Source organism: Peromyscus eremicus, chromosome 13 (genome assembly GCF_949786415.1).
Source record: "Peromyscus eremicus chromosome 13, PerEre_H2_v1, whole genome shotgun sequence".
NCBI lineage: Eukaryota > Metazoa > Chordata > Mammalia > Rodentia > Cricetidae > Peromyscus > Peromyscus eremicus.
In genome coordinates this window covers 968,266-993,118 of record NC_081429.1, presented here as the reverse complement: position 1 = coordinate 993,118, position 24,853 = coordinate 968,266, and the positions used below count along the sequence as shown (strand labels likewise).

Here is a 24,853-nt window from a genome sequence, read left to right as displayed (position 1 = left end):
GTGCCTGTTCCATTGGGGGTGCCCATTCCTCCCACTACTTCCTACTTCTGGCTCCAGCATATTCTTGTTTATTTTCTTCTCTCCATTTACATATACACTTCCACCAGAGTAATAGTTAAGCAAACATAGATTCTCCAAAAGCCACAAGGCTATCACTTGTTTTAGACAGATTTTAAGGGATAAATAGGTAAATTTTTTGGATAATGTAAGTATATTTCATAACTGAAGTGTGAACTTTAATGAGTGAAGGGAATGGGGCTAGCTGACAAAAGGAAGAGGCTTTCAAATAATACTTGTCACATGGAAAATGTGCAGTTTCACTGTTTTAGACATAATATTGCAATTGCTTAAATATGCCACTCTCTTGTAAGATGTTCCTGGAAGAGGCAGAGTGTGGTAAGGAACCTAAGTGAAAGTGGGAATGATAATTTCTGGTGAATCTTAGCAGACAGATGTGAGGATAAACCAATTCAAAGCTGTTATCCCTCCAGTAAAGGGAGAGAGAGGATGTGGGGTAACAGGAGGTGAGGCATGACCTACAAGCAGTACCTACAAAGCCAAGAGGGTCTTCCCTGTCTACCCCTTCAGGGCAGTCTGTTCCCTTTCTGAAGGGAAACTTCTCTTATCAATGCATTTTATGGGGGGGATCTAGAAGATACTGAATGTTCCCTCATGACATTGAGAGCTGGGCTGACAACTGTAGAGTAGAAGAGGAAGCGATGCAGAACCTACTCAGTGAAGTAGTCCCAGAAGAGAAGAGTGGGAAGTGATGGAAAGTGTCATGGCTTCCACATAAACCTGCAGCGAAGATGTGCACAGCTCCCATCCTTACTGTCCCCACCAAATTGTTCTGAGGCGTGATTAGTTCTGACAAAAAGCAGTGTCAATAAAAGAGAACTGTCTCAAAGGAGCACTGCCACTCTGGAAGTTTTATCTTATTTTTTTAAAATTAACTGACAAAGTAACAGATGTCCTTATGCCATTCTCATACATACCTCCTTTGTGGTTGACCTGCTCTTCCTGAAACTCTCTCTCCCATCTCCCCACTCCCTGCTTGCATCCTTCCACCTGCAGTATTCTCCTGTCACTTCCATATCACATGTGTTCTGTTACCTGTCCCTCTTCTTTCTCTTTCTCCCTCTCATGGGCCCCCTTTCTGGTTTCCTGGCCTCTGACCACACTCACTGCCACATAAACTGTAACAATCAGAAGCTGGGATCCACATGTGAAAGGGAACAGGCTGGTTCTGTTTTCCTGAGTGGAAGCTACCTCACTTAATATAATATCTTCCAGCTCCATTCATTTTCTGAAATTTTCATTTTTCTTTACAGTTGAATGTTTCTGTCGTGTGTGTATTTATCATATTTTTTATTATCCATCCGTTGATGAGTATCTAGGCTAATTTCATTTCCTGGCTATTGTGAATAGAGCAGCAATGACCATGGCTGAGCAAGTGTCTCTGTAGTAGGATCCGGAGTCCTTTGTGTATATGCCCAGGAATGGAATAGATGGGCCAGTGGCTGATGAAGTAGGAGGCTTCGTTCTGAGCTCTGTTTTCTAATGGCTGGCCCTTTAGGGAAATGTTTCACTAGAAGGTAGTCATCATGTTGCCATGACATGTTGTGGGTATGCACTGAGGATGTGGGACTCATGTGAGGAAACTCTAGCCAGGGGACTCTGCTTGTATTCAGATTCATTGAAAAGGCTGGAGAGGTATTTAGCACCTGGCAGATAACTTGGAAAACCTTGCCAAACACGGGATAAAAAGACTCAAAACCCTTGGTGCAGAGTCTGCACTCATCTTGGCAGATCTTTTCAGAACAAGCACATCTTCACTGGGGACATGGGCTTCTCTGAAGACTTCCAGCAGCCATCTCCTTCCCCAGATGCTGTCATCTCCTAGCACTAGGTCAGTGTGGAGTTCACTGCTATTGGCTTTGCATTTACCTTCAGAATGTTGTGATCAATTACCACATCTGAGTCATTTTGCATGTGTATCTGTGTGTACGTACACGTTCCTATGTATCTGTGTGCGTACACGTTCATGTGTATCAGTGTGTGCGTACACGTTCATGTGTATCTGTGTGTGGGTACACGTTCCTGTGTATCTGTGTGTGTGTACCTGTTCCTGTGTATCTGTGTGTGGGCACACGTTCCTGTGTATCTGTGTGTGCATACACGTTCCTGTGTATCTGTGTGTGTGTACCTGTTCCTGTGTATCTGTGTGTGGGCACACGTTCCTGTGTATCTGTGTGTGCATACACGTTTATGTGTATCTGTGTGTGCATACACGTTCCTGTGTATCTCTGTGTGTACATGTTCATGTGTATCTGTGTGTGTGTACATGTTCCTGTGTATCTGTGTGTGCGTACACGTTCATGTGTATCTGTGTGTGCGTACACGTTCATGTGTATCTGTGTGTGTGTACACGTTCCTGTGTATCTGTGTGTGTGTACACGTTCCTGTGTATTTGTGTGCGTACACGTTCCTGTGTATCTGTGTGTGTACATATTCCTGTGTATCTGTGTATGTGTACACGTTCATGTGTATCTATGTGCGTACATGTTCATGTGTATCTGTGCGTGTACACATTCATGTGTATCTGTGTGTGTGTACATGTTCCTGTTTATCTGTGTGTGTGTACATATTCATGTGTATCTGTGTGTGTGTACGTTCCTGTGTATCTGTGTGTGTGTACACGTTCATGTGTATCTGTGTGTGTGTACACGTTCATGTGTATCTGTATCCCCAGCCCCTGAGCCAATGATCACCATGTTTGTTTGAAACCTAACACCACCCGGTGTGTTGTTCTCTAGGAAGGAAATGCCTCCTCTAGTCAGCTACTAGCTATGGCAAGGACGGGGATTAGGAAGGTGGCTTATCTTTTTTGTGCGTACTTGAGATCTGTATCTCTGTCTGGGCACTGTCTGGGCAGATACAGTGACATAAGTAGCTGTAGCTTGTGTTTTCACAGGGTCATTGTGTTTCTTTTTATTGTTCCCTAAAGTCAGAAGTCACACAGTCCAGTCTTCTCTCCGTGCAAGAATCTACTTTATAGCACAAGAAAAATAGAACTGTATTTGGCGATTTTGTTTTATTGTTTCTAATCATTTTATATTATTTTATTAGATCATCCATCAAGATACAAACAATTCTGTTACTTTTACACCACTCTCACTGAGTAGTTGAGCTCATTTCCTTCCTGTCAGATGTATTTTGGTGAGGAGATATTTCTCAATCTTAGGTCTTATGGAAGGAATTTTAGAGCTGGCTACCAATTTCTCTTATTGAACTTTATTACCAAGGTTGTCCTGCTAACAGTGGTCACCTTTGATGATTGGCCCCTTGATTATCTGTGTGTGTGTGTGTGTGTGTGTGTGTGTGTGTGTGTGTACATGTATGTGTATGCTTGCACATATGGATGCCAGAAGTCAACCTGGGTAACATTCCTCCAGTGCTGTCTGCTTTGTTTCTTGAGACAGTGTCTTTCTCTAGCCTGGACCTCACCAAATATGCTGGCCTAGGTGGCCTGATCCCCAGGGAGCTGCCTATTTTTCCTGGCCAATACTAGCATTATAAGTGCTTGCCACCACATCTGTGGTTTTTTCTTTCTTTTTTTAAAAATGTGGGCTCTTGGGATCGAACTCAGGTCCTCATTCTTGTAAGACCAGCACTTTTATAACTGAGTATCTCCCCAGCTCCCCTTGATTATCTTACAGGTGTTCTTTCAAGAAGGCAGCATGGGGCTTTTTGAGTCTGCTTAGACCCAAACTACATGGTATGGACCTTGTCTTTGAATTGAAAGAGCTTTGTTAGAACTTTCTAACAATATGGAGCCAATAGGATGGCATGGGAATAAGTTTATGCCACTGTGAAATGTTGGCAAGTCCTAAATCTAGTGGCAGAAGCCTGAAAACTGGAGACTACAGAAATAATTGCAGTTGAGTCCCAAGACTGTGTGTTGCTGCAGAAACAGGGCAAAGAAAGTCGGAAGATATCTGCTGTTGGGATTCTCTCTGGCTTGGGGACGTCAACCTTTCATTCCAGACAGGTCTTCTCCTGACTGATGAGGCTCACTCACGAGAGCAACTTCCTACTCAGGACCTACTGATTTCAATGTAAACCTCATTCACAAACACCGTTCCAGAACAAGATCCATAATAACGGATGACTAGATATATCGGCATGGTGGCCCAGCCACATTGATGTGTGAAATCGACCATCACAAGATTCTCGCTATACCATTGATTCTCTGTTGCCTCTTTCTAGGTAGTTAATTGCCTTGTACACAAGTCTAAGGGTGTTTTAAAACATTCCATTGCCTAAGAACAGCCTGAAGCCATTGACAGAAGGTTGCCTTTCAGCCTGTCACTCAGACTCTGATGCTATAGTTAGGTGATTAAAGGGAAGGTAGACTGCAGGCAACAGTCCCATGAACAGAGTCCAGGAGTGTGTTCACCATCACCCCTTTCATGCTGATCCTCCATTGTGAGTGCGCACCATGTTTTCATTCAAGGATTGTCCCGTTAATAATGAACTCAAGACGGAAGTGACTGGATAGAACAATGACTGTCCTGTCATTTCCCACTTGTTGATTTTGTGTCCATCAAAGGTAAAGGGGTCAGGGCTCTGCTTTCAGGGAATCACCTAGAAGTTTCCCTAGCTCTTGCCTTAGGAATGAACCCGCTGTATTTTGGCTTTGAGGCTGGAATACCACAGCCACACACTGAGACTTTGCTTTGAGAGAGAACTCAGCTGGCATTGCTCTTGTGTCCTCAAGACCATGTCTTAGTTTGGTCTCCAGCTGTGGAACTGGAATCCTGACCTTGTGGCACCTCCCTCTCTACTCTTGAAGCAGTCACAGGTTTGTGCTCTCTGGAATCCTGTCTGACACATGGCCAGACTGAGTTCTTCTACGTGGCCTTGATTTATCATCCTGTATCATTGACTTGATATCCCTATTTTCTGTCCCACATAGCCTAGGTCGGTGACACTGCCCTTTTAGGACCCTTCTGGCCTTATGACTAATCCCTTTCCTTTCATGGAAGCTGGTGCTCTTTTGTTAGAGTTTCCAGGAAATCCCAGGTCCTGGGTTTGTTTATGTCAGAGTTTATTTGCAGAGAAATGACAGAGACTCACAGGTAGTGTTTCTAGCTTCTGCCTTCCTTCCCCAGCACCCCTCTGGCTTCTGCAGATCTCTGTGGTTTTGTTCTTGCTTATATTGATTTCTGTCTGAAAATTAACATACCTGCCTGCCCTCTGGATCCTGTTCTCCCGATTTCCCAACTAGAGTTAAAGTTCAGCTCCAAACATTTTTGTTTCCAGAAGTGTCACGGAGCAGTTTTTTCGAGTCTAGTTGTATTTTTCTTGTCTTTTGGGGGAACAGGGCTTTTGATTTGTGTTTGTGTTTTTACATGTCTGTCATGATTTGCACCTATCTCATGCCTGGGTTCTTGAGTGCCTGCTTTAGTTGCTAGGCTTCCCTAGGTTCTGGAGGACACAGATTGGGTCTGCAAAGACATGGCTTGGATGTTTAAAAGGAGTCAGAAGACCTTGGGAGCAGCATGCTGGAAGAGTTACTGATGGAGTGGAGCACAGAGATGCACGTGTTCACAGAACTTTGCCCAGAGAAATGTCTGTGATAGGCTTGAGAGTATGGGGCGGGGACATCCCCACAGTCCGTGATGGTAGGCTCCCTCATGTTAGCACTCGACTCTGAATCATTCTGCATCTAATGCAACAAGTAGCATAGCCTTTTGCATGTGGGAGCTGCTGCTGGATCCTGAGCTGAACAAGGAAGAGAAATTTAAGATCGGAGATGTGATAGGAACCAGTTCTTCAAGCTTTGAGGTAGATTGTAAACTCAGTTTTACATTTGACAAAAATAGGGATGCCACAAACAAATGGTGAGTTTTGAAAATATGGAGTCAGAAGAAAATACTCTCTGCTTGAAGACTCACAGTTAGCAGGAGCTGGAAAATTGTAGGCACCAGTGACAATTCAAACATTACAGCCCTTTCCCCACCATTTCAGAAAGAAACAGGTCAGAATGGTTTAACCTGTGACCTCTCTGATGCTGTCCTATTGGTTTGCAGCCATCACCATAGGTGAGCCTCTCATTAGGTGGCAGTGGCATGTGCAGGAAGGGCAGACAGTTGTCATAGTTACTCACCATCAATGAACTAAGAGCTAACTCTTCCGCATTATTAGTGCAAGGCAGAGACCCTCATGGGACCTTGAGAAAAAGGCCACTCTGACCTGGCAGGGTTGCGAGAAAGCAGTGGGGTGGAAGGGTAGATGAGGAACTCACAGAGAATCAAAGGAGTAGTCGCTGTTGCTTGAGTTTAGCATCGGAAGTCTAGCTGGCTGCCGATCACTGGGAATGCAGAAGGACCTTCACACTTTGTTTAGTGTGCAATGGGGTCAGGTTCCCCAGGCTCTGCCAGAACCCTGGAGAAATCTCTCCTTCAAGTAGGCATCAGGACGCAACAAAGAGGGTGCTAAGTAAAATAATGGATAATGGGAGACACATGCCTGATGAACCAGTTAATAGGTGATGTGTTAAAAAAAAAAGAGGAGAGACTTGCTCTTATTGTAAGATAGTGTTCTTGTAAAGAAGGAGGCCAAGTCTTTGTTTTTTATTTGTTTGTTTGTTTTTCCTACATAGAGTAAACAACTTAATAACAAGACTCATTAAAAACTTTGAGCCTGGACCAGGGAGATAGTTCAGAGAGTAAAGTAATTGCTGTTCAAGTCTTGAGGTCTTGAGTTCAAATCCCCAGTATCCACAAAAGAAGCTGGTTGTGTTAGTGTGTACCTATAATTCAGTGCTGGTGAGGGAGAGACATAAGGATTCTTCAGCCTGCTGACCAGTCAGTCTCATTGAATTGATGAGCTCCAGGTTCAGTGAGAGTCTCTGTCTCTGGCATACACACACACACACACACACACACACACACACACACACACACACATTAAAAATACCTTTGAACTAGAGGGTATATGCTTCGGAAGTGAGGCCAAGGTAAAATTACACATGTAAAACTGCCCAAACTAGTGTCAGATCCCCTAAAATTTAAAACAAATTCTAAGGAGAGGGTATCAAGTATATTTAAATAGCTTAAGACACCTTGCCTGGCCACACCCTCACAGGACTCAGCAGTGATAAAAGTCGGCCAAGGTGCTGGTGGTTCATTATTAGCAGATGAAAGGAGGTGAGATCTGAGATTTCACTTGCAGTGAGTACCCTGTGGACCTCAGAGAAGAAATGTTTTTGTGAATAATAAAAAATAAGTATTAGGAAACATATTAACCACAGGGATCATCAAAGTGAGTGTGGTCCAGCTGTCGCTTTTTCTTTTTAATGGGCGTGGCTAAGCTCGGCTAGGATTTCATCAACTTGTGTTTGAATTACCACTCTTGGTGCTAGTGTAACTAAAAAGTCATCTTTGCCTTTCATGTCCTAGAACAGAAGGATGACAGTATCACTGCCTGTGTCAAAATATGGCAGCATGCTTGAATCACTGATTCTAAATTATTTTGAGAGATGATTCTAAATGACATCTCAAAGGACAAACGTCTCAGTGTGCTTTCTAATGGGCATCAGTGTTTCGTGTAAGGTTGACTGTCTCCTGGGGCTAAGAATTGCAGAGACGTTGTGGAGGGCTGGTGTCATTCCAAACGTACTAGGGTGAAGATTATATTATTGGTTGGCATTTTGAGGGTCAGAGAATTTATAGTGGAGGTGTTTTTTAGAGGCCTCGCCACTTATTTTATTTTAAACAGCAAGAAAGCCAATATACAAGACAGATTGAAGTCCTTTGCTCAAGGCCTAAGAGCTAATTCATGGAGGAAGAGTGTGAAGAGAAATTCCTGGACTTGTGGCCCAGAGTTCCCCCTGTTGGGCCACACAACCTGTCTGTTCCTCCTGCCACATGTCGCCCCCCTCTAAAATTTATTTATAGTTTTATTTTGTTTTGTTTTTGAGACGGGTGCCTTGTAGCCCAGGCTGGCCTTGAACTCATTATGTAGCTGAGGATGACGATGAGTTCTTCCTTCACTCCCTCGTGCCCAGCCTATCACATCTTCTTTCAAGACACTCAGCTGACAGCAGACTCTATTGTGTTTTCAATGTCCTCATGTTATGATCACTGTTTATAAGGCAATCCAGGCCTACGATGGAAATACATGTTGGGTCACTTGGCATTACCTTATACGTTTAGACATGATATTTCTCAAGCATTCACGTGCACATGAATCCTGTAAGGAGGACCTTGTCAAACTGTATGATCTGACCCTGGGGGTCTGGAGTTGGGCCTGAGGTGATGTACAGAGGGAAAGAGCAGGACATTGAAGGCATGCTGTCACAGCTTCTTGGAGGGGCCAAGGAGACTGGACTGTTCTCTTCTATGATTTTCTTTGGCATATATTATACCAGGGGCTCAACTCTCTGGACCTTGTCTAGAACGAAGTTTGAGAAAATAATGTTTTATGTATTGTGACACAGGCTTCACAAAGAGAAGAAATGCCTTTTTCAGAATTGTGTCGGGGAATAACTAGAGTTCACTAATTTAATTCCTACTTTTGTGTGTGTCCATTGTCCTGTTTTTTTTTTTTTTTTTTTTTTTGTGTGTGTGTGTGTGTGTGCATGCGCATATGCAAGCTTGAATGCACATGTGAGCACGTGGAGGACAGAGGTTGACATCAGTCATTCTCTACCTTATTATTATTTAGAACAGAGCTTTTCACTGAACCTAGAGCTCCCCAGTGGCTAGGCTGGCCATTGACGTGCTGGCAAGCCCCAAGAACTTCCCATTTCTGCTTCTCTATGCTGAGATTATGGGGGTAACACTGCACTCAGATTAGAACTTGGGTCTCATGGTTGCATAGTGAGTGCTCTACCATCTCCCCAGCCCATAATCAACACAAGAGCAAGAAACGCAACACTAAAGGTCTAACTAGACTTTTTTGACTGAGAGATTTAAAAAAGCCTTCCCGGGAAGTCTGGCAGGAGTGCTTTCCCTGTTTCCGCCTCTCTGAAGTGCTGAATTTTCATTTTATATGTCAGTGAGCTGCTAGTCCTACTAGGAAGATGTGGGTAACCAGCTGTGTACCTGGAGGGCATTCACAGGAGGGCATTGTGCCCTTGCTTAGGGATCCAAGTGCTTGATCCTAGAGCTGAAATTAATTTGGTTGACCCCTTAGAGGGTTTTTTTACCCTCTTCAACATCCAGTCCCTCAGCTAGTGTGATCTGATGTTTAGTCTGTTAGGAGATCACCCCATTCCTTCTGTGACCTTACCTTACGGTCTAAACCTCTTCCCAAGCTGTGTAGTGTTGGTGGCTCCCTAGTGACCATTTGCTTGTGTCTGTAGACACAGCTGTTAGGAGATAGAACAGCTGAGCTAATTTGAAATGGGACAGGGCCACCAGCAGGCTCCAGCATTGGCTTCTAATGTGTCCATATGGCAGGCATTGTTGCAGGCTATCTTCATTGCGCTGACAGTCACACACCACTTAACGGTGGGGATATGATCTGAGGAATGTATTGCTAGATGGTTGGAATATCACACAGTGGCTTATGTTAACAAAGCCAGCTTTATTTATTGATTGATTGCTTTTTCCTAAGGTAGGGTCTTGCTGTGTAGCCCTGGCCATTGTGAACTTACTGTGTAGACCAGGCTGGCCTTGAACTTTAGAACAATCATCCTGCCTATGCCTTCTGAGTACTAGACCACAGGTGTATACTGGTACATGTTTGTATGTGTGTGAGAGAGAGACAGACACAGAGAGACAGAGACAGACAGACACACATACATACATACACACACACACACACACACACACACACACACACACAGAGAGGAGAGAGAGAGAGAGACTATGCTATGGCATACTTATGGAGGTCAGAGGACTTGTGGGAGTTGGTTCTTTCCTTTCACCATATAGGTCTCAGAAAGTTTTAAACTCAAGCAAATGCCTTTATCCACTGAGCCATCTTATCGACCTGGAAGACGGCTTTAATATCAGTAGGTGACACAGTCTTATGGATCACAATGGTATCTGCAGCCTATGTGACCAAATGCCACAGTGGAAGTGGAGCATGTGGCATGCCCATAATTCTTATACTTGGGTGGAAGAGACAGGCAGATGGCCAGTTGGTGGTCAGCTTTAGCTAACTAGCAAGATCTTGTCTGAAAGAAAACAGAACTGAACAAGACAAAAAACAGACAACTGCAAAGCCAAACAAAACACAATGATTCCGTTTATGACTGCAGGGGAGGGAGATCTACTGGCCTTGCTGAGCAAATCGGGTGCCCTTGCAGGCCTTCCGTGGCCCTTTTTTGCACTTGACCCATTTCTGCCTGCTGAGTTTCAGAGTCTCCTGCAAATGTCCTCTGGATGCCAAGTCAGTAGTTTGCTTTACAAAACTGTCTGGTGTCACCTAACTCAGCAGTTTTCAGGCTTTTATTTATTTATTTGTCTTGGTCTTAGGCCTCCATTACATTCTTAATGAAGCAGCTTTTGGAGGCTAGTTCGGTCTACTGGTACCTACTGTAGAAATAGACTGAAGAAAAAGTTATCAATCCATTATATTAATAAACTCATCACAAGTTCACATAAACAACACTTACTAAATGAAAAATAGCTATATTTCTCAAAACAATGATAAAAACATAGTTAGAGAGTGGCTTTTTTTTTTTCTCTTACAAAATTCTTCAAGGTCTAGATTCAAAGAAAGCAGCTGGAGTTTTACAGATTTACAGATTGCATTTCCATGCAATCTGTCACCATGTGGTGTTTTGGTTTCGGTCTGGGAAGAAAATCACCCTCCCGCAGGCATTTAGTTGGAAAGGGGACAAAAGTTTTAATAGCTTTTTCAATAATTGTGGATATTCTTGAAAAATCTACAGAACTTGACAAGTGGCGAATTCTTAAAGGTTAATTGAATGTGGTTGGGATCTGAAACTCTATCAATACACTTTTGTTACATGACAATCTGCTGGTCTGTGTACAACTATTTTGCTTATGAATGGGGCCCATGGTATCTCCCATCAATCATATGGAAAATATCACATCACTGAGTTATAACTAAGCTTCCAAATGTTGATACACTCCGTGATACCATATCAAGAAAGTCACAACTGTGGTTCATATCGCCACCAGTCTCATCAGAAAAGCCTTTCAGTATTGGGAATCTGCCAGGTATTAGTGGAAGATAACAACTTTCCATAACTCTCTAATTTGTCCTTGAAAGCTTGGGTTTTTATCTCTGACAACAAAAACTCTTGGTTATTGTCCTCAAAGTGACAGGCCGGCTTTGCTCATTTGAGAGAAAATGTCTGCACATAGGCAGGTTTGGGTAAATACAGTTGGCCTTTTTGTCATTATTTTAAGGAAAAGGGGAGTTGGGAGTGTTTGCTTGAGGTGACCTTTGGCCTGCCAAGGTATAAGGTGTGTTCCTCATTTACTTGCGGTTCTAGCAGAATGTTAAGATGTGTGCTGGAGGGCTGAGAGATTTCAGTCTTATAACCTTTACTCCCTCCAGGAGAACATTCTAGTAGACCTGACATTTTCCCTGCCATCCTGGATGATGGTGAAGCTCCCAAGACAACTGTGACAAACATTTGCCACGGACAATGGGTGATTTTTCTCACCATTATTTTGTATTTTTAGTACCAAGGCCAATATGAAAATGATTCGTCTTAATATTTCTATACTGTAGTTTTCACCTTCTGAATTCCTTGAAAGGGTCTTAGGAATGCCTCAGCTTGAGAGATTTCTGATGCTACATTTTGTGAATGTGTCCAGATCTTTTTTTCTGAGTATTTTCTTTTCCTTTCTCCTCTTCTTCCTCTTTCTTCTCCTTTTCCTCCTCCTGTTCCTCCTTATCCTCCTCATCTCCCTCCTCTTCTTCCTTCTCCATTGTCTGCTCCTTGAATGCATGTATTTTTTTCTTTGAGCTCCTGGTCAGTTTCTAAAAAAACTCCTTGGATACTTTCTCCATCTTTGTTTTCTTCTTGGGTCTTCCCTGCTCTATGCCCATCCTGGGGCAGCAGTTTGGACTCCTGGGCTGTCTTGTCTCCTGGATTAAATGTTCCCTGAAGCTCTGTTAAAGAGAGAAAATGAAAGCTAACCAATTAAAATGATGGAACGCTTCAAAAGTGTTTAAAACCACTTTCCTGCTGAATGGACATTGCAGGCTCCATTCAGGGGGAAGTAAGTAAAGAGTAAGCCTCACCTGGAGTCTGGCGCTCCCCTCCTAGGACATAGCTGAGAACTCCCTCTGGGTCAAGCTACAGGGAAGACAGGGATGGGGTAGGGAGGAAGCAGATCATAGAGGAGGATGGGGAGGGGATGGGGCACTGGTAACCTGTGTGGCTTGCTGTTTTAGTAAGTTTGGCTCTGAGGAGAGAGACAATGAGGCACGGAAGCCCAGGTGGAAAGAAGAGCATTTATTGTAGGGCACAGGGTGTGCTACAATGAAATCAGCCATAGGGAAGAGCAAAACAAAACATGGCCGTAACATATTAATGGACTACCACTGCCTCTGTCTAGTTTCAAAGACTTTTACCACCCCAAGATAAAGCCTCATGCCACTCAAGAACTCCCCGTTCCTCCATTCTCTACTTCTAGCAACCTCTGCCTCTGTCTCCATGGCTTTGTTATTCTGGAGGTTTTAAATGGAGTCATATTGAGTGGATCCTTTGTGTGTGACTTATTTCACTCTGTATTTCCTAGTTCATGCCTGTTTCAGAGTGGTTTAGTACTTCATTCCTTTAATGGCTGAATATATATGAATATATATGACTAATGTTCCATTGCAGGGGGTCACAAGTTCTTTGTCCCATATCCAAAATGCCAGCAGCTAAAAGTGGTTTGGATCTTTAGAACTTTGGGAGAAGAGACCCAAGTCTAATTAGGAGATTCCTTCATGTTTCACATACACCTTGTCCACATATCTTAAAGGAGATTTCATTTAATATTTTAAATAGCACTGAATGTTTTGACTGCCACCTCTCCATGAAGCCAGGTGTAGGGTTTTCCACCTACACCGCCATCCATGTCTGTACTCCACCTGATTTGGACTTTGGAGCTCTTTGGAGTTCAGACAGGGATGCTCACCATGGTTGGTTTATCGATTTATCACAGATGGGTTTTATGTTGTCCCCCGCTTTGCTTCTGGTAAATAGTGCTGCTATGAAAGTTGAATGTCTGTCTGTTTCCCTGTTCTCCTGAGGAGAGGAATGATTCTACCTCATAGGTAATTATGTGTTTGCACTTTTAAAGAGTGGCCATATTGTTATATACAGTAACAAAACTACTTGACAATGCTACCCAAAGAGTATGGGTGTTCATTTTCTCCACATCCTCACCAGATTTGATTCTTCACATTGACTGTGTGGTGTGTGAGGTGGCATCTCACTGTGGGTTTTCTTTCTTTCTTTCTTTCTTTCTTTCTTTCTTTCTTTCTTTCTTTCTGTCCTTCCTTCCTTCCTTCCTTCCTTCCTTCCTTCCTTCCTTCCTTCCTTTCTTCCTTTCTTCTTTTTATCTTAGTGTTCTATTGTTGAGAAAAGACACCATGACCAAGGCAGTTCTTATAAAAACAAAGCATTTAGCTGACGGCTTGCTTATAGTTTTAGAGAGCTAGTCATTATCATTATGGTGGGCATGCATAGTGCTGGATCTGTAGCTGAGAGCTTTCCTGATCCATCCACGCAGAGAGGTGGATGGAGACACTGAACCTATCCTGGACTTTTGAAACCTCCAAGCCCACTCCCCAGTGACACACCTCCTCCAACAAGGCCACACCTCCTAATCCTTCCAAATAATTCACCAGCCAACTGGGGACTAAGCATGTAAATATATGAGCCTATGGAGACCCATTCTCATTCACACCACCACATCTTCTTTCCTCCCTCCCTCCCTCCCTCCCTCCTTCCTTCTCTCCCTCCCTCCCTCCCTCCCTTCCTTTCTTCCTTCCTTCCTTCCTTCCTTCCTTCCTTTTGAGACAGGGTTTCACTATGTCATCCTGGCTGGTTTGGACCTTACTATGTAGATCAGGCTAGCCTCTGACTCATAGAGATCTACCTGACTGCCTCCTGAATAAAGTGATGAAAGGCATGTGCTGCCATGCTCAGCACTCATCTCTCCCTAATAATGAATGATGAATAACATGATTTATGCCTTTGGAAACACATTTTGAAATTCTGTATCCAAACTAAAACTGAGCTTACCTTTGTGTATGAGGCTGGACTGGGTGACAGACAGGATGACAAAAAGTGAAAGATGGCCCTTTGTTGAGTTTTGTGGGTTCAGCAACTCTTGGGATTCCAGATACTTTGCTTTGGCTCATGGCAGATGGTTCAGCCTCCCTGGGCTATGTGCAATACTGGTCTAGGCTGGGTTAGAGCTGGGATTCCTGCTTGGTCTAGCTGCAGGTTATGCTTGGCCTAAAAATCAAAGATTGGTTATTTTTAGGGAATAAGTAATAGGACAGAGATAGAAAAGATGATAAATTAATATTAATATTGCCTTAATGTTGAACTGGTCACCACCACCTCCCTGGGGAAGAGTCAGGACGCAGCATCTCCAACCTCTGTCAGACAGTCAAGACCATCATATGGATTTCTGTCCAAGAACAATACTGAGAGCCTGGCCCGAACCTGCTTGTCTGTTTCTTATTGGTCTTGGGATCGTTCCATGCTAACGTCCTTTCACATAATGGGCACTTTGTGGCTACTAAGATCAATGTTTCAGGCATTAGTCCCCTCCAAGTCACCACAGGGGATAGTTTCTGGTTTAATGGTTCTGAGTCAATAAGGGATGGAAAAGCTGACTCCAGAGGGAGAGGAGTTGGCTCCTCCTGGAACTCAGCAGCTGCTCAGTGATGGATAGAGTCAGCACGCTTACTCCAGGCCCTTCTGAGCTGTTGCCCCGAGTGCAATCCTTTCTGCTCCTGGCTGCTGTTGCTTTCCACACAGCCTCTGGGCAGGGAATCTGAGCGGGTCTCAAGCCTCAGGCTGAGGTGGTTATGTGATACGGGCAGTGGGATATCATTTAGAGCTTGACTGCAGAGAAAGGCTCAGAGGACTGTAGCTTGACAGCCTTCCAGGGGCCAGAAGAGGGCTTGGCAAATGTGGAATATTCCAGAATTGTGAAGAATTTGAAGGTCATTAATTATATAGAACATGAGAATGACCATTTAAACATTTTTGTGGCAACAATTGTGATGTTTTGGCAGGAAATGGGAAAACTGGAGCAAAGAGAATCAATCCCTATAGCTGCTTATACAACATCATTTATATACTTCATAAATAAATTGTATATGTGTATTCAGCTGTGTATCTACAAAAAAAAAATACAAAGAAGTTTGTTTTTTCTCCATAATCAATCCCTACAGTATACTGCAGTATTTTCCTGATTTCTGTAGAATGTTTTTTATTTCTTTCCTCTTGATCTTTTTCATTTCCTTATAAGCGTGTGTGTGTGTGTGTGTGTGTGTGTGTGTGTGTGTGTGTGTGTGTATAGACTAGAAGTCAATGTTGATGTCTTCCTTGATCACTTTCCACTTACTTTTTGAGACAGTCTCACTGAGCTTGGAGTTTGCTGATTGGGAAGACAGCTGGCTAGCCAGCCCTAGGAATCCTTCTGTTTCCGCTTGCCCAGTGTTGGGATTACAGGCATGCACCCAGCTGTTCATGTGGGCACTGGGGAGCAAACTCAGGCCTTCATTTTTTCACAGCAAGTACCCAACCCACTGAGCACCCTCACCAGTCTCTCCCCACAGGGTTCCTTCACTATGTTTTGGTTTTATCCTTCCTTCTGTACTTCTCGGGTCCCACTTTCATTTTGTATATCTGTAAGCACTGGAAAGTAAAGTGTAGAGCAGTAGTGAGTAGCATGGAGTCGAATGTAATTATAAAAAACAGGTAAATAAAGCATCAACGGGCAAAAGCATTGTATTCAGTAGAAAATAACACATTAAAGGGAGGAGCCAGATGTCAGTCATGAAGACGCAGGTGACAACAAACAGGCTTCTGAGGAGGCAGTGGCTGGGGCTTAGCCAGGGACACTGAGAGTTTGTCGTGGACTCCAGTCACTTTCCAGCCAGAGCTTGTCCCTCTGTTAGGATTTCTCCTGCATGCTAGAGTTTGGGGCTTAAAGGAGGAGGGCAGAGAAATTGTGCTTTCTAAAATCAGAAGCAGCAGCCGGTCTGACTTTCGCCTGAAGGGCTTTTTCAAGTTGCTAAAATAAGTGAAAAATGTGAGAAGTTGGGGCTTCCATATTTAGATCAGTATGACACTATCCCTCCATCTTCTATCCAGAATAATTCCATCTGCAAATTAATAAAATACACTCCATTGCATCCAGCTTGATTGATAGAGTCACGGGATGCTCACCAGACACCAGTTCCACAGCTGTGCCCTACAGGAAGGGTCTGTGATGCTCACGCTGGCTTCATCCAGATGTTTGGGTGGGAAGGTCGACGCTCTGGTTGTATTGTCCTGGCAGGAGTGGAGGTAGTTTAGAGAGGGAAACCACACTCTGCTTTCTAGCTATTGGATTACTGAACACTGGACCCTCCCCCACCCCAAATTAAACCTTCCCCAGGAGTCTCAGGCCTGGGAAGGGAAAGACCAAGGCTCAGGTTCCAGCCCATGGAAGAACTTGTCTCCTCCAAAGGGAGTTCACAAGGTTCTGACAACTTAATGGACCAGACCAGCTTGTCCTGTAGTAGGAATCAATGATGGGTGGGAACCACACTGTGACCAGGACTGCTTAGTTATGCCTACCCTCTCCTGTCCTCTAGTTAATTCTAAACTTCATGCCAGGACTGGGAAGATGGGATTGAAGGGGTCGTCCAGTGACCTCCTTATTTGTTCCTCTTCCTAAAGTGGCCATACTTAATAAATCTTTTATTCTCCTTCCCACTGTTGTCTCCTTAATTGGCATAGTAAGGATAAATGATGGCGCTTATCCTGTCAGGGCTACAAGAGTCCAGACCTTTATACTAAAAATTCTGATAATGTAGGATTTTTATTTAGACTGGAATCTAAACTTTAAAATGTTCATTGTGTTTCCAAGGATCCTGCCATGTTTAGCTTTGTTTTGAGCAGGAAGAAGCATCTGGAGGCCTCAGTTTTGTTGTCTAATTATAGTGAGAAGCAAAGGAGACAGCAAGTACCTAGGTGTTTTTTATTTTTTTATTTTGAGATAGGGTGTTAGGTGGTGCAGGTTGGCCTTGAACTCTGAATCTTCCTGCTCTACTACCCATATAGGCATGCATCATCATGTCCAACTAATACCTAACTTTTAAGGAGTTGGCTTAGGTGATACTGGCTTGCATATTGGTTCATAGACAAGTTTGAATCTTTGCACACCAGTAGAGGCCATTTGTCTCTGGGTAGATATCAGGATTCAAGGTCACTTGAAGGCTCCAGCACTTACTAGAATTCCATCACTGAATTCCCTGAAGCTCTAGCTCCTCCCCCGAACCCGCCCCCAGTGATAAGAATGGTGAAAGTGGTCATGTTACAGTCTGTGAGATGTAGACAGTGCTGGGTTAGTGAAACTCAGTATAGATGAAAAAAAAAAATCCTTGCAGAAATTAAAGGAGATCTCTTATGTGGGAATACTTTGCCAAGGCCAATGCCCAGACTTAAAACTGGTCAAAGTGTAGAGAATAAGAGTGCAGTTCTCAGCCCTAACTGACCCACATGATGGGGCATCCTTATCCATGCCCCTCCATTCCCCCGAAGACTCAGAGAACATCACCTGGAGAGGAGAGGGAAGAATGTAAGAACTGGAGGCTGGGCTGAAGAGCAGTGACATGCTGTCCTCTGGCCATGACATGGCCGTTGCACTACGAACTCATAGTAACTGTTGTTATCATACCAGAATCCTAGCATAGATGGGGGAGTGCGATGCCTGTGCGTCAGTAAGGAGATGGAGATAAACCACTCTGGAGACAGTTTCAGGGAACAGTGTCTGCTTCATTGCACCAGAGCAACCACTTATATAGTGGACACCTATCGACTGTCATTGGTGTCATTACCTCGGATTGGACAGTGAGTGCTACTCCCATCAGGCCAGCTACCAGCCACTTCAGAATTCAGTGTTCTGACTTCTGGGGCATGGCGTCTCATGCCTCTTACTTAGAAGCACAGTGTGCCAAGTAGGCCGGCTGCCAGGCCATGCCTGCATTTTCTCCTACAGGGGAAGAGCTCCCCAGGTCCCACCCCCAATGAAGGAGCTACTGGCAGCTGATGTCTACCGAGGGAGGGAGAAGCATTCTTCTTTGAGGGTACTGCTACTAATAATAGATTTCCCATGACTCCATGCATGGTTCCACACCCCCACGCATGGGCAGTACTAACCAGACTTAGTAGATTATTTTTTTAAAAAGAAAGAAGATGTGAAATTAGGAGGGGAACATGTTGGAGGCTATGGAGGAGTTAGAGGGAAAATGGGATTGTACATATGATCACATTTCATTGTATACATGTATAGAATTCTCAAGAGTGAACAGTTACAATAATAATAAAATAGAAAAATACTTCGTGATGGAGGCAGCACACATAACATACAGTCTACTAACAGTCACCACCCCATGACCTCTGTTATGCTTGGCATCCCCCTGCCTCTGATCATTTTTGTCTTGAACTACCCAAGGTGCTTCTGGCCACTACAACTGCCTTTAACTGACTACTATACTTGCACTTAATTTCCTTCTTGGAATTCTAATTTTAAAGCCTAATTGTTGGAGGAAAGTTGCTGCTTGCATTTTGGAAGCCAAGCCACCAGCATGTACTGTATTTGCTGGCTTTTATTTTTAAAGACATGTGCCACTGGCCACAGAAATCTCCAACCAGTTGTTTTACTTTTTTGCCATTTTTTCTGAGGTTCTGATTAGCTAACTGTATTTTTGTTGTGTACTTAAGAAATGAAAGTGCTGACAATTTTATCTAGAAATATTTGTTCAACTTTGTGATTATTCCTCAGAAGAGACCTAATACATGAGTGTTAAAAATATAGCAAATCTGTAGTTACCAGTGGGCAGTAAGGGCAGGAGATGGTGTACATTAAAAAAATTATTATGAAGGTCTACACTTAGGAAATATATTTTCAAAACACTCCTTTATTTCTTATTGTGTAACCTAGGCTAATTTGTAACTTATTATGTAGCCCAGGCTGGCCTGGAACTAGCAATCAAGACATGTTTGTAAGGAAATGAAAGTGATTAGGAGCTGGGGAGACGACTCTGTGTGTAAAGTGCTTGCTGTGAAAGCCTAAGGAAGCCTAAGGAAGTGAGTTCAAATGCCCCAAACCCATATACAGCTGACCCTACACATCTTAATACCATTGCCCCTATGGGGGAGACAGGAGGCCAAGGCAGGAGGATGATCAGAAGCTGTGGGCCAGTTTGCCTAGTGTATGTATTAGCAAAATGACCAATATACCATGTCTCAAATAAAATGATGGTGAGAATTGATGCCTGAGGTTATCCTCTGATCTCCACATGTGTACACACACACACACACACACACACACACACACACACACACACACACACACGGGAAGAGAGGGAGAGAAAAAGAGAGGGAGGGAGAGAAACATTAAAAACGTGACTGCCCTGGTTCTGTGCTGTTGAGCAGAAATCGGTGGGCTGAGAAGGCTCCTTGGGGTAGGTCCATGACTATCTGGGGTGGAAGAATCTTTTATCCAAATGTCTTTGAGCCATCAGCTTGGTAGGATGCTTGGATTTCTGTTTTTTCAGCTTAATTCCTTTGTAATAAAGGCATGGTTTTTTATTTAAATGCAAATGTCCCTGGAATGGTAACATAGTATGATGTCATTTACACTTAAAACTGGAATGCCTTTGCATCATCTGAGATTGGTTTTAGTAGGAGAGCAGGTCATTCTAGAAGGCAGATACAGCCTGGCAGAGTTGCCTAGGAGAACAGGGGCAGGTTTTAATAGGCTTGTCAGTGGATTCTAGCCTTGTGCTTGGGAAGGCTGGTGATGTTTCAGTACTCTTGAAAACTGTTAAACTGGGTAAACCAAAATCTTGTAAAGGTGCCCAAGAAGCTCATGGGTCATACAAATGGCCTTAAGCTTCATTGCTCAGCAGAAGTCCAGTTATACAGCATTCACAGCAGACAGGAATTAGAGCCAGTTCAGAGGATTCCCTTTGTTTTAAAACTTTTCCAACATAAGATTCTAAAAATTATAATGAGAAGAAAGAATTAGAGATTAGCCTGAAGATGGAGTACTGGAGTGTATGGCGGTCACACTCCAGGGTACCTTGGCCTTAGAGGCTTGCTTGTGTAAAATGAAGTAAGCTTAATGTGTCTCTTGTCACCAAGTGGATCTGTGTTGGCTCAAAAACTTCCACATCCAACAGCTGCATGGGACAGGCATCACCTTCTGCATCATCACCAGGGGATACAGAGGCTGTTGAAAATGAAACACAGGCTCCTTCTTCTGAACCAAGAACCTAATTCCAATATTCTTGTCTAGGTGTCCCAAATGACTGAAAAAAAGAACGATCTGCTTATAGTGGTTAAAAGATGATACATTAGGGGCCTGGAGAGATGGCTTAGCAGTTAGGAGCACTTACTTGTTGCTTTTGTAGAGGATCTAGGTTCAGGGTTTAGTTCCAAGTACCCACACGGTGGCTTGCAGCCACTTGTACCTCCAGTTCTAGGGATCTAACATTCTCTTCTGGCCTTCATAGGCACCAGGCACACCCATATGTACATACATGCAGGCAAAACACTCATTTACAAAAAAATAAAAAATAAAAAAAGGTTCATTAACCAAGAAAAGTTTGAAAGGAAAATATGAATAGTACTAAAGTTTCCATATTCCAAGTTGGTCTGCAGATTTCCTTCCCGGTTAGAACTGGAGGATCATGTTATGATCACAAAGAAGATATCTCTTTATGTGTACTTCAGAGATCACAAATAGTTAGAAAGCAAGCAGGATTTTATATATGAGTATTTGTTAATGAGTTTCTCTTAGAGATTATTAAAATGATTCATTTCTAATTATTCTGAAGAAACACATTTATTAGAGATAACCTGACTTTTGTCCACCATTAAAATGATGAAAGCAATAAGTTTAATGAGAAAAGATTAATTCAAATGAATGACAGGACCTTCCCCCTTTGTTGGTGTAATTTCAGTTTGTGTAGGTATGGATTCCATAAAGTAAGAGATTCCATGACTAGATCAAGGACTCTATAGGTAGTAAATATACGAAATTGAAAAGCATTTTTAAAAAGGTGTTTTTAGTTTTATTTTATGTATATAAATGTTTGTCTGCATGTATGTACATGTACCACATGTGTGCTTGATACCCAAGGAGAGCAGAGGGCACTGGAACACCTAGAACTGGAGTTACAGATGGTTGTGAATCTCTGTGTGGATGCTAGGAACCAAACTCGGGTCCTCTGTAAGAGCATTTAGTGCTCTTAACCACTGAGCAGTTATTCTAACCTCCATGAAGGTTTTTTTTTTTTTTTTTTACATGAGAAATATGTTCAGTCAAATCCATTAGTATCTAGAACCACATAACCTTTTAGACCTTACGTTTTGATATCAATATTCTATGTTTAGGTGAATATACTCATTTCTACTCTAACAAAGGAATGAAAATAGCATTACCCCCAAAGGGAGACTGAACTATTAGCTTTATTGTTTTTTCTTTGCTCACAATCTCTCTGTATTTGATTTGAGGCAATACACAAAGGGACATAAGCTGTAAAATTGCTTACTAAGAAGAAAATAGATGCAAAAGCTAAGGCAAAGGAGAATTGTAAGTCAAGATGGAATGGGAAGCCAGGTTAAACCTGTAACTGGTCAGAGGAGGCCTGTGTGATAGCTAGAGGTGGGAATGGGGCACACTCACACATGCTGGGTAGCTGTGGCCCATGGTCTTGTAGACCACATGTTTGGACAGATGAGGAGAGACAGGGATATGGGGTTGTAGGATGGAGAGAGGGCAAAGAACCTTGTATTGGAGTGGTGTGCTGAGAGTGCTTTGTTGTCAACGCTGGTACGACACAGGTAGAGGTCTTCCCCCTCCCACGTCCCCCTGCCATTCCTTAAATATGTGTCCTCCTTTTCTTTACTTTCTATTGTTACACACACACACACACACACACACACACACACACACACACACACACACACACAGAAGCACAAGCAATAAGTATGTAAATACAACCTGCTGAGTACATTCGGTGTTGTTTGTAGTGTGTTTTTAGGGCTGACTACTTGGTATCAGATAACTAATCAGGTGGCTTATTCATGGGGAAGACTAATGCTCTTTCTCTCTCAGCAATCCTTTAATGGCCTGCAGCTTTTTGTCTAGGGGTGGAACCCCGTGAGATTTCCCTGATCCAAGTTGGCATGTCAGCTGGTGTTGTCATTGTTCAGGTCATGTTTTTTTTTTTTTTTTTTTTAAAGATTTATTTATTTATTATTTATACAGAAGAGGGCGCCAGATCTCATTGCAGATGGCTGTAAGCCACCATGTGGGTGCTGGGAATTGAACTCGGGACCTCTGGAAGAGCAGTCGGTGCTCTTAACCTCTGAGCCATCTCTTCAGCCCCTGTTCAGGTCATGTTTAAGCAGCTGTGTTGTTGAGATTTCATGGGTGTAATGTAGCCAGAAGGTTTTTCTGGTTTTGCCTGGTCCCAAGGTTTAATATTAATTACCAATTGTATGGCATATGTCAAGCTTTTTGCTAGCTTGCTATTATAACTTAACCCATTTTTATTTATCTATAAATTGCCACATGGCTTTGTGGCTTACCCATATTTTCATATCTTGTTTTTCTTGGCGGCGGCTCACAGCATCTCTCTGTCTCTCTTTTCTTCTACCTCCCTCTCCTGTTGGAATGTACTGCCTAACCTTATTCTGCCTCACTATTGGCCAAACAGCTTTGTTTATAAACCAATCAGAGCAACACATTCACAGCATACAGAAAGACATCCCACAGCATTTACCCTTTTTTGTCTAAATCAAAAAGGAAGGTTTTGGGGTTGAGGATTTAGCTCAGTGGTAGAGCGCTTGCCTAGCAAGCACAAGGCCCTGGGTTCGATCCTCAGCTCCAAAAAAAAAAAAAAGGAAGGTTTTAACTTTAACCTAGTAAAATTATATATAGTGAAACAGTTATCAACCAAGAATTACAGTTACAATATCTAGTCTATTTATATTTGGCAAATTTAAAGAAAATATTTTATCTATCTTATATTTGTGAGTTTAAAGTTTCATATATAATTATCTTTTATCAGAACCAAGGAAAATTATAACTATCTAGTCTTCAATTACATCTAAGACCCCAAAAGGATATAATATTACCTAAGTAAACAGGAAGTGCATTATAAGCAACTTCCAAAAATCTAGACTGACAGAGTCAGCTGGCTGCCTGGACAATCATTCAAAGTTCCTCTGTAACATTGGGGCATCCATTTTTAGCCCATAAGCCTAGTCTCTCAATCATTTTTTCCTGTGTCCTGTAGAATGTCTGGCAGTCTCCTCCGTGAAGCAGGAAACTGAAGGACCGTTTTGCCTTGTTTTGGCAAATTCAGTGGTCATTTTTCTGTGAGTCCTGCATGTCCAGTCAATACAGCAAATTATCAGCAGTCCAGGCAAGAGCAATTTCTTTTTTTTCAATTTTTGCCAAGAAAAGATAAATTCCATATGGAGTGTCTTCAATGCCCATCTTTCTCTTTGAAGTAAATTGGTGCTGCCAGGAGCAGACATGTCTTATGTCTAGAAAGTCTAAGTTTTTAAAATATTTTAAATGCCATATTCTGTAGGTCTTTGAAGTGTTTGAAGATTACCTACCTAATTGAAATATATCTATGTATACCTATAAAACTTAACTAACATTACTCTAAGTTTGATTATCATGGATGACTAATTATTAATCTGCATTTCTCAACTATATACTACAGTTTCAAATGAGTTTCACAAACAAAATACTTTAAACAAGAGTAGAAATATACATACAGTATAACAAAATTAACTTTAAATTTTTATCAGTAAACTAAAATCCATAGCATTGTAAAACATTTCAAACAAGTTGTTGCTCTTTAAGAGTAGATTCAATAATCTACCCTTTCATCCTATCATATCTATATCATATCCTCCCTCCCATTTTTTTAGAAAGAGATTGTATTTATAATCAATATTTTGGGAATTTGCGCATAGCTTCTCATACTATTTCCTGCTGGTTGGGGGTGCTGGTAGTCTTATGGGGATCCTGAGAAAATTTGAGATAATGGTCAAGTCCTAGGAAGACCAGATGTAACCTTTGTTGATAGGTACCATCTGTTAAGGTTCAGGAGGTCTGGCTTGATCAAATCTGATCCATCTTAACCTGGAACAAATCCATAGCCTCTTGTTTCCTGTGGAAACAAAAGCAGAGCCTCCTTTTTAAAGTAACATATCCTTAGATCCAAATTTTGAAGTCAAGATACCTTTAAAATATACATATTGGTTTAACTCAGCAGCCTTTATAATCAAATGTCTCTCTCCAGTTAAAAATTCCAAAGACAATATAATAATATGCAATATCCAGATTCTTTGTGTAATTTTCATCCTTATGTGGCTTAACTTTTATATTACTCTTATTGTCTCTTTAAAGACTTTATTTTTTAAAACTATTTTTTATATAACTGTCTAGCCTCCTTTTTTTCTCTTTTTCAAGGCTACGTACATTTTTATACATAATGTTTTATACATAATAATAATAATAATAATAATACATTTTTATACATAATAATACATTTAGAGGTTTATTCCATCTGAGTCTGTCTTATTCTGAATCTATAATCC

General features: G+C 42.3%; 1 protein-coding gene and 1 non-coding gene across 2 annotated transcripts in view; both read left to right on the top strand.

The window, feature by feature from the left end:
- Dner (delta/notch like EGF repeat containing) overlaps positions 1-24,853 on the top strand; it is a 196,124-nt gene that overhangs the window by 37,419 nt on the left and 133,852 nt on the right. The gene's annotated exons all lie outside the window — the stretch shown is intronic.
- Positions 23,046-23,126, top strand: Trnaa-agc (transfer RNA alanine (anticodon AGC)). The gene has a single exon. It is a non-coding gene; the product is annotated as a tRNA-Ala (tRNA).